This window comes from Thunnus maccoyii, chromosome 5, assembly GCF_910596095.1.
Source record: "Thunnus maccoyii chromosome 5, fThuMac1.1, whole genome shotgun sequence".
Lineage (NCBI taxonomy): Eukaryota > Metazoa > Chordata > Actinopteri > Scombriformes > Scombridae > Thunnus > Thunnus maccoyii.
In genome coordinates, this window is record NC_056537.1 from 21,499,798 (window position 1) to 21,512,480 (window position 12,683).

A 12,683-nucleotide genomic window follows, 5' to 3' on the forward strand; every position below is an offset into this window, starting at 1 on the left:
CATCAAAATAATATCAGAATGTTTTGGAATACTACATAAAGAAATGGTAACCGCGCTGTGTCAATCAAACTCAAGAGCTCCACAAAGAGCCAAAGAGCCAATGAAAACACAGTGGCTCAAAGTGATGACTCTTACTGTTTGCTCTGAATCTGTGCCCACACTATCAATTGGAGGAGGGGCATCTGTTCTTAAAAAAAAGGTTTGAACACTGTTTTTCATTTATTCATGGATTTACTTCAGGACAAAAACATATCCAGTAGAGCAGTACGGAACAGTATAAAAACAGACGCCAGAATTTTACAGCTTACTAAAAACAGCAAAATATTTGGTGGTCCTGAGATTTGGAGACATGCAAGGAAAGGATGTACATACTTGTGAGTGCTTACAAGCTCTTTTGAATCAGCTTTCATTTGAGAAACATGAAAAAAGTATGCTCTCCTCCTAGCCTCCAGAATACAGTGATACATTTGTGAAAATGCTGACAATGACTCATATTACAGAACAGCTAGGCACCCCATCTTAAATCCAACTGAACTCAGCCCAGCTGGATAGTGACAATCTGTGATTTATATCTTGTTGAGTTTGACAAAAGAGTCATAAACATGACAAAAATTAATTGAAACCTGAAAAGAAAATTCAAAACATTTTTAAAATGGATTTTCAAGGACAAATCTCAATCACCTGACATAGCGATGTGGCTTATGGAATAATAATTAGCGTACTCGTGTTTCAGGGGGGGGGGGCTTCATTAATCTGGATTCAACACTGGCACAAGCAGGAGTATGAGCTGTGTCCTGTTTTGGTCATAAAACAAATTAAGTTTAGGGTTAAAAAGTCAAGGCCAGCACTGGAATGTCTATACAACACTTTACCACTTTACTTTACCACCAAATGAAAGCACCATAAATATGTCACTTCTTCCAAAAGAATATCATCTGCTTTCACTTTTCTGACTTGCTGTGATTAGTTTTCTAGGAGAGGGATCCCCTCCGTGGACTAACTTCGGATTAACTAAAAAATTGAAATATTTGTGCAAAAGAAACAAGGACATACCCAGTCAACATGATGCTCATGTTCATGAGGGTACTCCAGGACATCTCAGAGCTACAGTGGTCGAATATAACAACCACATGTGGAAGACATTGTGGGCAATTGCAGTACAGTAGTTGAGACACTTACAAGCTATGCAATATGTACACAGGAAAAGCCACAGCGTGCATCTCGGTCTAAAGGAGGGTGGGAGCGTATGAGTGCTGGGTTAGGGTAAACAAGGGTTTGGGTAAAACGTGCTTCTCAGAGCCAAAAGCCAGAACTGATTAGCCTGAGAGACACGTGACACACATGAAATAGATGACTAACAGGTGGCGGTGAGAACACAACAAAACAGGCAAAAACAAAGATGACTTTTGCAGCTTTTCAGCAGTTTATTCATCTTACAGACCTGTTGCTGAGGACTATGTGATTGAAAATGAGTTTCAATGATCGTTTAAGAGTCTGTGTGTGCTGGATGGAAAGTGTCACAGGTGAATGTTACATGTTTGTAGATGCACAGTCATGTATGATCCTTATCGGATTGTCTGCAGCATGTTTGTGCATTGAAACAAACGCTGCTTGTTTATAACCATTGTGGTCTTGCCATGTAAATATTCATAGAGGCAAACGGAAAGTCATCCACAAAACGACTTTCCAGTCAGACCCTCGAGCCACACTGATTGAATCTAAATTTATAATGACAAGACAACTGCACATGCCACAATACAAACGCAGCATGTGTTCTGAAAAGGCATTATCTTGTTTCATGCACATGTTTTAAATCTAGGTGGACTGGCTGTGCTCAGTGTGTAGTATTGGAAAGCTGTTATTTTCAAAAGGCCCACAAGCCTCCTTTTTCAGGGTCCATGTGCTGCACAGTGTAACTTTCCCTGACCAAACACTGGGACGTATATCTGCAACACGACAGAAGAGATTAGGTTCAGCACAAAAACTAGCTGCATACGAGAGGATGCTCTGCTGCTCTCTAGCACTGTACCAGTGCAGAACAGTGACACTCAAGCCAAAAAAAACACTGCCAAAGCCTGTCAAACACTTGGTTCTTATCAAATCATTGTGAACATCACTCTCAGGTTACCATGAACTGTGGAGGCAAAAAGATATAGCCTTCAGGCTTTTTTTTCACACCCAGGAAATCAAATATCTTAGCCTCCTTCAGTCAGTTTGGGTGACGGTGTTCACACGCTTGTCTCGGCTGGCTGGGTAATTGCTGAGCACTGTTATCTGAGAATGGAGCTGTTCACTGAGCGGAAAGTTCTCTGAGCAATTTCTGCAGGATTGCAATCAAAAATATATGTGATATTCCCAGGGTTAACTATGTAACCTAACAAAATAGTAACAGGCCAAACAAAAAAGTTGTGCCAACAAATGTTCTGAATTATGAGAGAAAAAAGGATTATAACAAAGAAAAGCACTGATTGTGGATTATGGCACGGGTATGCAATGTTTCTTTGCACCTCTCTTAGCCTAGATTATTTTAGAATTATGCATACATGAAAAAAAAACTGAAAAACTGATTCACTCCCTTATCCAAAAAGAAAAGATGCCACAAATCAAAGTATGGCAATTCAAATTGATCTCCTTTACAGGCCTCTTCATCTCTAAAGTTTGGGGTCTCCTTCACCACTGTCGCATCTGTCTTCCCCACCACCAACAGGACGGCTAGCCAGAAAGACGAGCCGAATAAATTGCCAAACAGTTTGTCTGTCATCTGATCATACTGCAAGTCTCTTTTCAGTGGAAAATGTTGGTGAGACTGTTTTCATGTGTTCACGAACGCCCACAGCTGTTTTCCCCATTTCTCCTGTGCTTTTCCCGACACAGATCATTTGGGCAGATGTACACTCCACCTGGGGTAGAACTTACAACGAAATCCCCCCTGTGCAAATTATGGATATCAAAACATATCCTGTCTTTAAGAACTATTACGTGAAGGGCTTTACTGAATTCACTCAAACAACGTCATTCCATCAAATACACCCTAATCACTGGGTAATCCACATTTGCCAGAAGCTAAACACTAACATATACACTGTATGGAGTACATGTTTACATATATATGTGGTGGAAGCATCTGCTCTATACATCCCTGTGATCCAATATTCTTTCATCAGTACCAAGCCAGCCTGAGGATGTGTCTGCCCAAATCCCCTTCTTTCCTCATTCTGCCCTGCATGCCCCTCTATCCTCCCACAGATCCCCAAACAGTCCTCACATTATCCCACTACCCACCCACCTCTTCATCAGCAAGCTTCTGTGTCCCCTCCACTGATGCGTCCAGGGGGACCCAATGACTGTCTAAGCCCATTAGGGGGCTCCTGATTCCCCCCCCCCACACACGCAAACAGATACTACAGCCTTGTGTGGGCCTGTGGAGCCTGGGGCCTGACATGTGGAAGCAATCACTGCAGAGAGAGATGAAATGATATATAGAACTAATACAGAGATGGATCAGTAATGAGCAAGATCTTATGTCTAATCAAAATACATTCACTCAGCACAAAGCAGTGACTTCAGAAGTCTGGTTGCATGTCTCAGAGTGGAGGCCCTGGTCGGTAATGACCTGGATCAGATATCTTATCATAATACATACTGTAGATGTGAGTGCCTCCATTATAAATATTAACCAAAACTACTGTTCACAAAGAAACTGTGAGCACTCCTCTAATGCAACTTTTTAATCAACTATAAAATATAAAGCATTTGTAAGGAGCTTCATTTGAGTAATTTCAAAAGATGCCTATTTAACAAGTGTTCTTCTCCGAGTTACACCTCAATATCTGACCCAGGCCAATAGACCCACTCACAGCATGTCTGGCATACGCCTCAGGATGACTCTTTGGTAGGAGTTTAGTTCAGCTGAATTAAATGCTCAGATTACACACAATCATACTGAGCTGCACATTATTGGGCTGGAATAGCTGATTCAATTTTTGATTGGGTTACATGTTGGTGAAATACTCTTTATTTGTTAAGCTCTGTGTCACATCTGTATCTTCTCTTTTTAATTACGAGAAGAGCAATGTAGAAAATATTTAGACAGTTTACATGAGCTGTTTAGTATCTTATCTATCTGCCAAGCCTTTTTTTTTTTGGGAAGGTCAAACTTGAGTTTCCCCTTTTGTTTTAATTCTTAATGATTTATAACTTTTTATTGCTTACGATTATTGAAAGCTAAATCTAAATAGGCTGAATAAAGGATTCTTTGCTTCCGGCAAGCGGATTTGATACTGGATAGATATTAGATAAAATGCAGCTGGACCAAAGTAATACATGTTGTAAAAGTGTCAAGTCCCAGAGAGATCTGTTACAGTTGCCTCTTTCATGACAAATCTGATACCTACTGTATATCAGTAATAGAAATACATCCCCTTTATTTTGCAAATCAACTTCTAACCAAGGACCCTTGGTGCTGTCAGACACTCTTACCACGACACCCAGCGATTCTTATCCCCCCCCCCCCCCCCCCCCCCTTTGGAGGCATGCATCACTGCTTGCCTGGCAGACATCTCAGAGTGGATGTCTAGGCACCACCTAAAGCTCAACCTGGACAAGACTGAGCTTGTGTTCTTTTGGGAAAAAATTGACAATATTGTGTTGGTGCCAACTCGGACAGCAAGGCACCTGGGTGCAACCCTGGATGATGAACTGTCGTTCTCACCAAACATCACAGCAGTAGCCTGTTCCTGTAGGTCCGTTTCTCACTAGGGAGGCGGCCCAGGTGCTCATCCAGGCGCTAGTCCAGAATGCTGCTGCCCACCTGGTATTCAACCTTCTCAAGTTTTCCCACACCACTCCTCTTCTCTGTGTTTTTAATTGTTTTTGGATAACAATGGTATATCAGGCTTTGGATACACACAATACTTGTAAGTAGGATCTATTCATTGTTTGTTTGTCTCTGCACATGAGATTTGTTGAATCCACCTTTTCACATTGTACCTCAACATCTCACCTTAGCATTTCCATCTTCCACATAAATAAATAAAATAATGTAAATCTCTAACAAACATTTAGCTGTTTATTTGGGAGGGTTGCAACTTTTTCAATAATGTTGACATTTCAAGAGTTTGACATTTTCAATAATCTCTAATCTCTCTCAACAGTATTTGGTGTGTTATGTTTTTACCATAGATAAAAGCAGCCACAGGGCATGTCAGGTTAAGGTGTACCATCTGTTCTTCTGTTTTTATATCAATTCATTCTTTCTGTTGAACCACACCAACTACCTGATGTGCAGGTGCTCTTGCTCCTTCGTACCCAAGCTTTGCAATGTTTGGCTGGAAGGTATCTGCACACACACATGTTTTTAACTGTTGAGAAAGATCTATATGAGATCAGTGGGGGATCCTGGAAAACAGTGCAAAGAGTGGGATCATTCCTCAGAATATCTATCATTTGTACAATATGTTTTATATGTTAAACTAATTATTTTACCTAGTGGTAAAGAAACTGTGTGAGCTTTTCGTTGCCTTATTTTTGTTTTTACATCATATCTCTCCAGTGTTTATATCTTTGGTTTTCATTGTAAAGGACCCCAAGTTGACAAGAGTCTGTATATTGCTTGACCCGTTTTATTGTTTGACTGACTGGAGTGAAAGGTGAACCAAGGCTAATTTCATGCTGACTGAACTCATAGTTTACTCGATGGAAATCCGTAGAATATTTTCCACTTACAAAAAGAAACAATCAGAACAGTCTCATATCAGCTCCAATGACCATCTGCTCATCTTGAGTCTACTGGCTTACTCACTCTTTTGCAAAAAATGCAATGTTTTCATAGTAGGAAACGCAGGAGAGTAATATAGACAGACAATACCTGCAACCCGCACTAAAACACACACACACACACACACACACACACACACACACACACACACACACACACACACACACACACACACAGTACAGTGCACATGCACACATTCTCAGGAATCCCATGTCATGTTTCTGTCAATATATCTTCAGGTAGCACTCTCTGCATCGTAAACTAGGAATGTTTCTGAGACAAAGAGACAAAGAGTGAGTCAGCTCAGTAATCTTCCATCTCCATTCATCTCCCGCACACATTTGCAATCATCTCTTCGACAGCAATTGATCCTTACACGACATCAATGAGCTTTGTGACCCAGCTTTTATAAATGAGTTCAGCAATTACAACCTGAACAAATAATTTACCACCCACCGTCTGATTCCACCTCAGGATATATTCATCATTCCTTTAATGTCAGGCTGTTAATCATTGAAGTTTCTGTGCATGTGTTTACAGCGTTGTTGAGAAGAAGAGAAGAAGACAGGATTAGTGATGACAGTATTTCCTCAAATAGTGGCCGGGGCCTTTATTTACCTCAACTGCAGAGGGTACGAGGCCTTTATTGGAAGCAGGTTTATATTAGAGAGAGACCTTTTTTTCTATTTCCCTCTGTTTGATAAGTATATTTATTCATTTTAGTACATAGCCTAATTGTTTTCTGATTTGCTTGTCTTTTATTTGAGGAAATATAGTAGATCAGGCTCTGTGTGGTACCACAGTTGGAAATAGGGGTTAATAAAGATATTGGTCTGATATATGAGGTTCAATTGACAGGATCTTTAATAAATTTAACATGTCGACTGTGTCTCCAAAGCGGGCAGAAAGAAATATTGTGAATATTTTTGGCATGATAAGTCCACATGATTCATTACATTGAGTACATCTGCATTGTGTTGAGATTGGATTTCTTTTAGTGCATTTTAAACCAGTTTTGCAGGTTAACAACAACCCACAAATGATAGTGAAAAATTTATGGAGGGGATATTTCAGAGGTTAGTCAAGTCAGGAAAGAAGAAAGTGCTTCAACCAATATTTCAGAAAAAAAAGACATAAACAATAAAATATGTTTGGCCGGCCTAGTTAGAGAATAACACATACACAAAAACAGGAAATCTTAAATGTGACATTTAAGAATGTGTGAGTGAGTGCATGCATGCATACGTGCATGTCTGATGTGTGCATGCGTGAGTGTGTACGTGCATGTGTGTGTGTGTTTGTTTTGTTACCAAACTCCTCTACCTAATGATCATGTGATCAAGAAGAGCTGAACCAGATGGTGGAGAATTAGTCCCAAAAATGAATGCTCTCTCTCACTCTCTCTCTCCCACACACACACACACATACACCACAACAACAAGCACCTATGGTATCACTTAAGCCATTACTGCAGAGCTTTAACGCTACAGTAACACATAACAATAATTTTTGATATCCCACACTATTACTCTATTCACAATTCACAAATTTACAATCCAATCAAATGTATTATGTTCACAGAAATAAACAGAAACTGTGTTTCAGCAGGGCTCTGAAACCATCTCGCTGATGCTACGCTGCCTTTTGCCCTTACAACGAACTAACTGACTGTGAGTTCACTCAGTGCAGGCTCTGGACTTTTGTTAATCCTTCATGTTTACATCTGATTTCTCCCTGGGCCTTCTGAGGGCCACTGCCAGCCACACTCACTTCATCACGTTACACAGCAGTGACAACATGGCCTATGGGTGTTTCCTGATCTTGCCTCTCACTCTCTAATTGTGCTAAACTATTGCTGAGCCAAGACACAGCTGGGTACAACAACATTCACCTCATTTTCTTTGGCTGATGTATGGTTGAGCTGAGTGGTGCATGCGGGGCGCATCCCTGAAATGAAAAGGTTCTTGTTCAGTGCTGATTGCGATGATAATTTTAAGAGCTGGGAGTCGACGGACGGAGCCCCCTTTTTCTCCTCTTCTCCCTTTTCTTCACTTGCATCATAACCATGGCACAACCCCGAGCCACTGTCCGTCAAAGAAGACCAGACTCTGATTGGACCTGAACACCAACAGCTCAGCCAAAAAGGACAGCCTGTGCTGCGAGGATCACATCACATCCTTTTCCCTGTGTTTTTCAGCTAAAAACAGTGCATGTGATTTATTTCACTGTGTGAGATTTAACGAGGATCTGCTTCTAGTTTTCTCTCCTCTTGGTTTTGCCACACACTTTCTGGAGGTCATTAAGGAAAATGAAGAGAATGACATGACGTGATGGGCTGCAGAAGAGGCATGAAGCTGCTGAGAAATAGACAGCATGTGTTGGGCACGGCCTATAAGTCAAAGAATCCCACTCTTTTGACAGACTGGGAGTTTACAGTAATGTCATATGAATAAATCTCCATTTTGCCACATACCAACAACTGATACTTAAGCTACTGTATATCTGGGAGATGAAAGCTTTTACATTTATGTTTGAACATCTTGTGTCAATACTGAATTCTTTCCCAGAGGAACTCATTTGGGTGTGGAGAAGTCATGTTTTTGTTTTTTTTCAAATAAATAGAACATACATAGTAATTAGCAATGAGTCACCACAGCTAGACTGAAGTCTCATGAACAGAAAACCCAAGGAAAACTACTGGCAACATTGACTGTGAAATGATCTCTGTAAATTATGAAGCAAAAGACCTGAGCAGTTGGTGCAATTTATCAAATATTAAAAAACAGGATTTCACACTAATTATCCCTATAATAGTGGTTTAGGAAGAGACTTTCTGTTCCTCAATCTACCACATCCAGAGGAGCAGGGAGAGCCATTTATTCTGAACATTTGCCAAAAGTGTGTCTTTGTATGTTATGATTTTCCTAAATGTGCCATATTATTCCAAATATAACATAACCCTGATTATAAGATAAACCCCACTTTTGCCACATCAGCTTTTTACAGAGTTGAAGCACTATCGTCACTTCTTGGCTAGCCGCTAGCTAACGTCTGTAACTAAATGCAATCTCTCATTCGACAGAAAACGTGTTTCTGGAGTTACTTACCATATTTAAGATGAATGAGTACAACATTTACAATTTTTGATTTTAACCATGTTAAACAATAAATGATTTAATCACATTTGAAATGTTTCCAGTGTGTCAATGTGCATATTATATGTCAGCAGTCATCAGTCCCAGCACACGGTTACAACTGCTGAGCACAACTCTACTAATGACCTGTATGTACCATTTGCTGCAGGTTACAACACACCTACTATAATCTCATAGCTAAAAAGAGTGAGTTATGCTGTAGATTCAAATTGAGAAAATAGGTCAGTTTACTAATATCATGAACATTGTTTGTTTGGCCCAATTTTACTACTCTTGCATCATTAAGAATGTCATCTGGATTTTAAATGATGTTGCTTCTGGGCTCTCTATGATAGCTATGATAGCATTTCTATGATAGCTCATTTCTTCAAAATGAGAAAAATGAAATGAATCATACTCACATCACTCTCCAGTTGGAAGCAGACCATTTTAAAAGCACAGACAGATTTTCTGACTGTTAGCATTTTTCAGAATGTCTGTTGGGCTCACCATTTTCTAATGAGCCATTCTGTAGCCATGAAAAAAAAAGACTTTGTCCAGTCAGTTTCTTCTGTAAAGGCATTGGATTACTATTTCCGTTCTTTAAGAATTTATGAGCGAGCAGATAATTCCTGTATGTCAAACTTTGACACTTTGACTGCTGAACAACTCTAGCAGACACACTGTAGACAGAGAGATATAAACTTGCTAGCCTAGCAACATTCAGCTAGGCTACACATCCCTCTTAAAGAAACCGGCTCACTCTGCTGCACTCAAAGAGAACCGGTGCTGTTGTGAGAGTTACATATCTACTCCTTGACTATAACACAACACCAATGCAATATATGACAAATATAAACCCTCTTTTTGTGAGATTATTCCAATCTATCATTTTTATCTGTCCCTTCCATCTCTCCTCTCACTTTTCACTCTACACTATCACCTGTGATAAGCATCAAGCGCCCTAAGAGCTGCCCCAAAGGTATGTGTAAAGAAGCAAAACACTGGCAATACAACACCAATAAATCAACTGATCATGTCTATGATAACCCAGAAAAACAATTACTTTCAATTCATGTATAAATTACTTCCCAGATGTAATTTTAAATGTTAAAAGTTAACAAGCAATAACTACCTACAATAACTTAATAGAGAATGCTAATTCTCTATTAAGTTATTGGCTGTTAAGAAAGTATGTTCATGTTAAACATCTGTCAACTGTTAAGTAAACAGCTGCCATCACTCAAGTATACTTTTTGGGTTTTTTTAAAGGTTTCTGGGCCTTAGAATTCTCTTTAACCCAGGTGACATTGGAAATCATTTTATGTCATCCTCCTCCTCTTCCATATCTCATTGTGTAATTCTTTGACCCCATTCAAATCTGTTTTATTTCATCTTTCCATCCAAAGATCTCTGCTTGAGTCATACATGCTGAAGCAGTCCAATTCTGTTGATCTCTCGACATCTTGGTCATCTCTGAATGTGAAACCCCATTATCTCCTTATGCTGCTGTCATTTATCCAGTCTGTCTAGCCAGATTTATGTTTGAAGACTGAACTCAGCTTTTCTGTCTCTCGTCCTCTGGTGACTTTGGTGGCAGGATGACTTGTGCAGACTGGGGTTGGATGAGCCAGCGAATAGCTTGGCCTGACATTCGATGCTTATAGGGTACAACCACAGGATCAGACAAGGAGACTCTGCTGCATGCAAATACACAAAAAGGAGCTAAGTAACTCACTTTATGAAGTCTCATAAACACTCACTCAATAAGACAAATGTATCTTCACCTGCCTGCACACAAACAAAAAGTAAATTAACACGTGCCAGAACACGCACACACACACCCACACAGTGACACTCTTGATAGGTTAATGTGTGAATATAACCAGAGGTGGTGTGATGCTGTGTCAAGACACTGCTGTTCAACAGCTCCAGAAATCTCCAAGTCCCTGTTTTCCTGAGCTGACCTCCTGCTATGGTTAGACTGGAGAAAAACATGCTTTGAGATATCAACCATTTACGGCTCCAGACAAAGCCTTGTACTGCATGCCACATCTGGCATAACCATATTTATAACCATAACAAAGATAAGAGGGGATAAATCAAACACAGCCTCTCTCAGAGCACTTACACTTCTACTAAATGAAAAGCAAATTGGCGTTTCCTTTCATCACGTGAGAGCTCTCTGGCGTTAACAAACAAGCAGTCGTTCTCCCATGGAATCAGAGTCTGCCGCAGTCCAAACTGGATGGCCCTTCTCAGTCCCTAATGTCTCTGAAAACAAAGAACCATTCTGGTATGTTAAAACTCACAAGTGTGAACAAACATACACTGCAAGATGCAGTCATTCCTGTCTCTGACCTATATTATAGGAACAATACATGTCTCTCAAAGTGAAGTTATCCTTATCCTGATGCATATTTACGCAGATGTTATGAATCAGGTTTTTTCAGTAAGTGGCCATCTGCCGTTGTGCCAAGGAACATTCAGTGATAAGGAAAGAGAAATACCAGAGGCAAAAGATGCACTGCCAGTTACTGTACACCAGGTATTGACCAAGCCAGTGTACTCCCTGCTAATGTTGCCTAGAATTCATTATCAACCAGCAAACATATTATGAGTCTTGCCAGGAATCTTATGAATATGGACAGAGGCAGACTTCATGCCAATGTTGATCTCAGGAACTTTCCTGCAGCTTACAGTAGGCTCTCAATAACTTGTTATGAAATTTGCTCAGGCATTCAATGTTAATAAAATGTGTCACGCAGTCACTTACTCAAACAGACCACAGAGGTCATTAAATAAATGCCTCTGGTTCAGAAACTTATTATCTGCAAGTAAGATTTTATGTTAAATGGCACTGTGACTCATAAAACAAGCATGGCCTCCTAGTCACCTGAGACAAGAATTCACAACACACACACACCAAATGCTGATAACAACCGCTTCAAATTAACCATATCATGTGTAGTTTGTAAGTTATAAAAATAAAAGGAAAGTCCCTGTACCTCATAAGCTGGGCAAAGGTAGTGATTCCCAAAGGTAAGGTTACAGACTAAAACAGGGCACTATCATGATTGAAAATTTAAATTTTCTGCCTTTAAGTCATCCCCATTAAAGGCAAACTTAGGTATTTTTCAACCCTATTTTCCCATCATTTTGTGTCTGAGTGACTCATGGGGACAACATTTTTTTTAAAAATTGGACCAGTATTGAGCAATAGTGCCTCAGCCAGCAGCCATGAAACATGCTGTGATGTAATTCGAAAGGGCAATTGCACCTGTCAAAGAATGTCCACTTAAAGTGCTTGTTTTTGCCACTGACAGGCTCAGATTGTTATCATAAGGGTCTGACAACATTATGGAAAGGACCGTACAGATAATTAAAACATCCTCTTTACCTTTAGTTTAATCAAGTCCATTTGTTATTGTGTAAGTACATTTTGTTGGTTTTAAGCCTGTTTTTCATTAGCAAAAATTAGCATTAGCATTTGCATTATCACAGTTAACCTGTAAATGCACCGTGCTAACCAAGCTAGCAGCTAGCGCTATGGTCAGCTCCACCCTCTCGTCCAAATGTGGTCATCTCTAGCTCCAAAAATCCAAGATGCCGACGGTCAAAATGCAAACTCGAGGTTTCAAAACAGGTGTCTTTCTATTATGAATTTTTGATCCATGGAAGTTTTCTATTTGTAAAATTTTCCTCAAGCTGACAAAAGCAATTTAAACATCCTTGACGTCATCACAAGTAAAGTCTGTGGGCCGAGCGGGAAC

At 39.9% G+C, this 12,683-nt stretch overlaps 1 protein-coding gene across 2 annotated transcripts in view; it reads right to left on the minus strand.

The window, feature by feature from the left end:
* The window catches only part of LOC121897062 (zinc finger protein 469), a 198,433-nt gene that overhangs the window by 184,807 nt on the left and 943 nt on the right, over positions 1-12,683 (minus strand). The window lies entirely within an intron of this gene.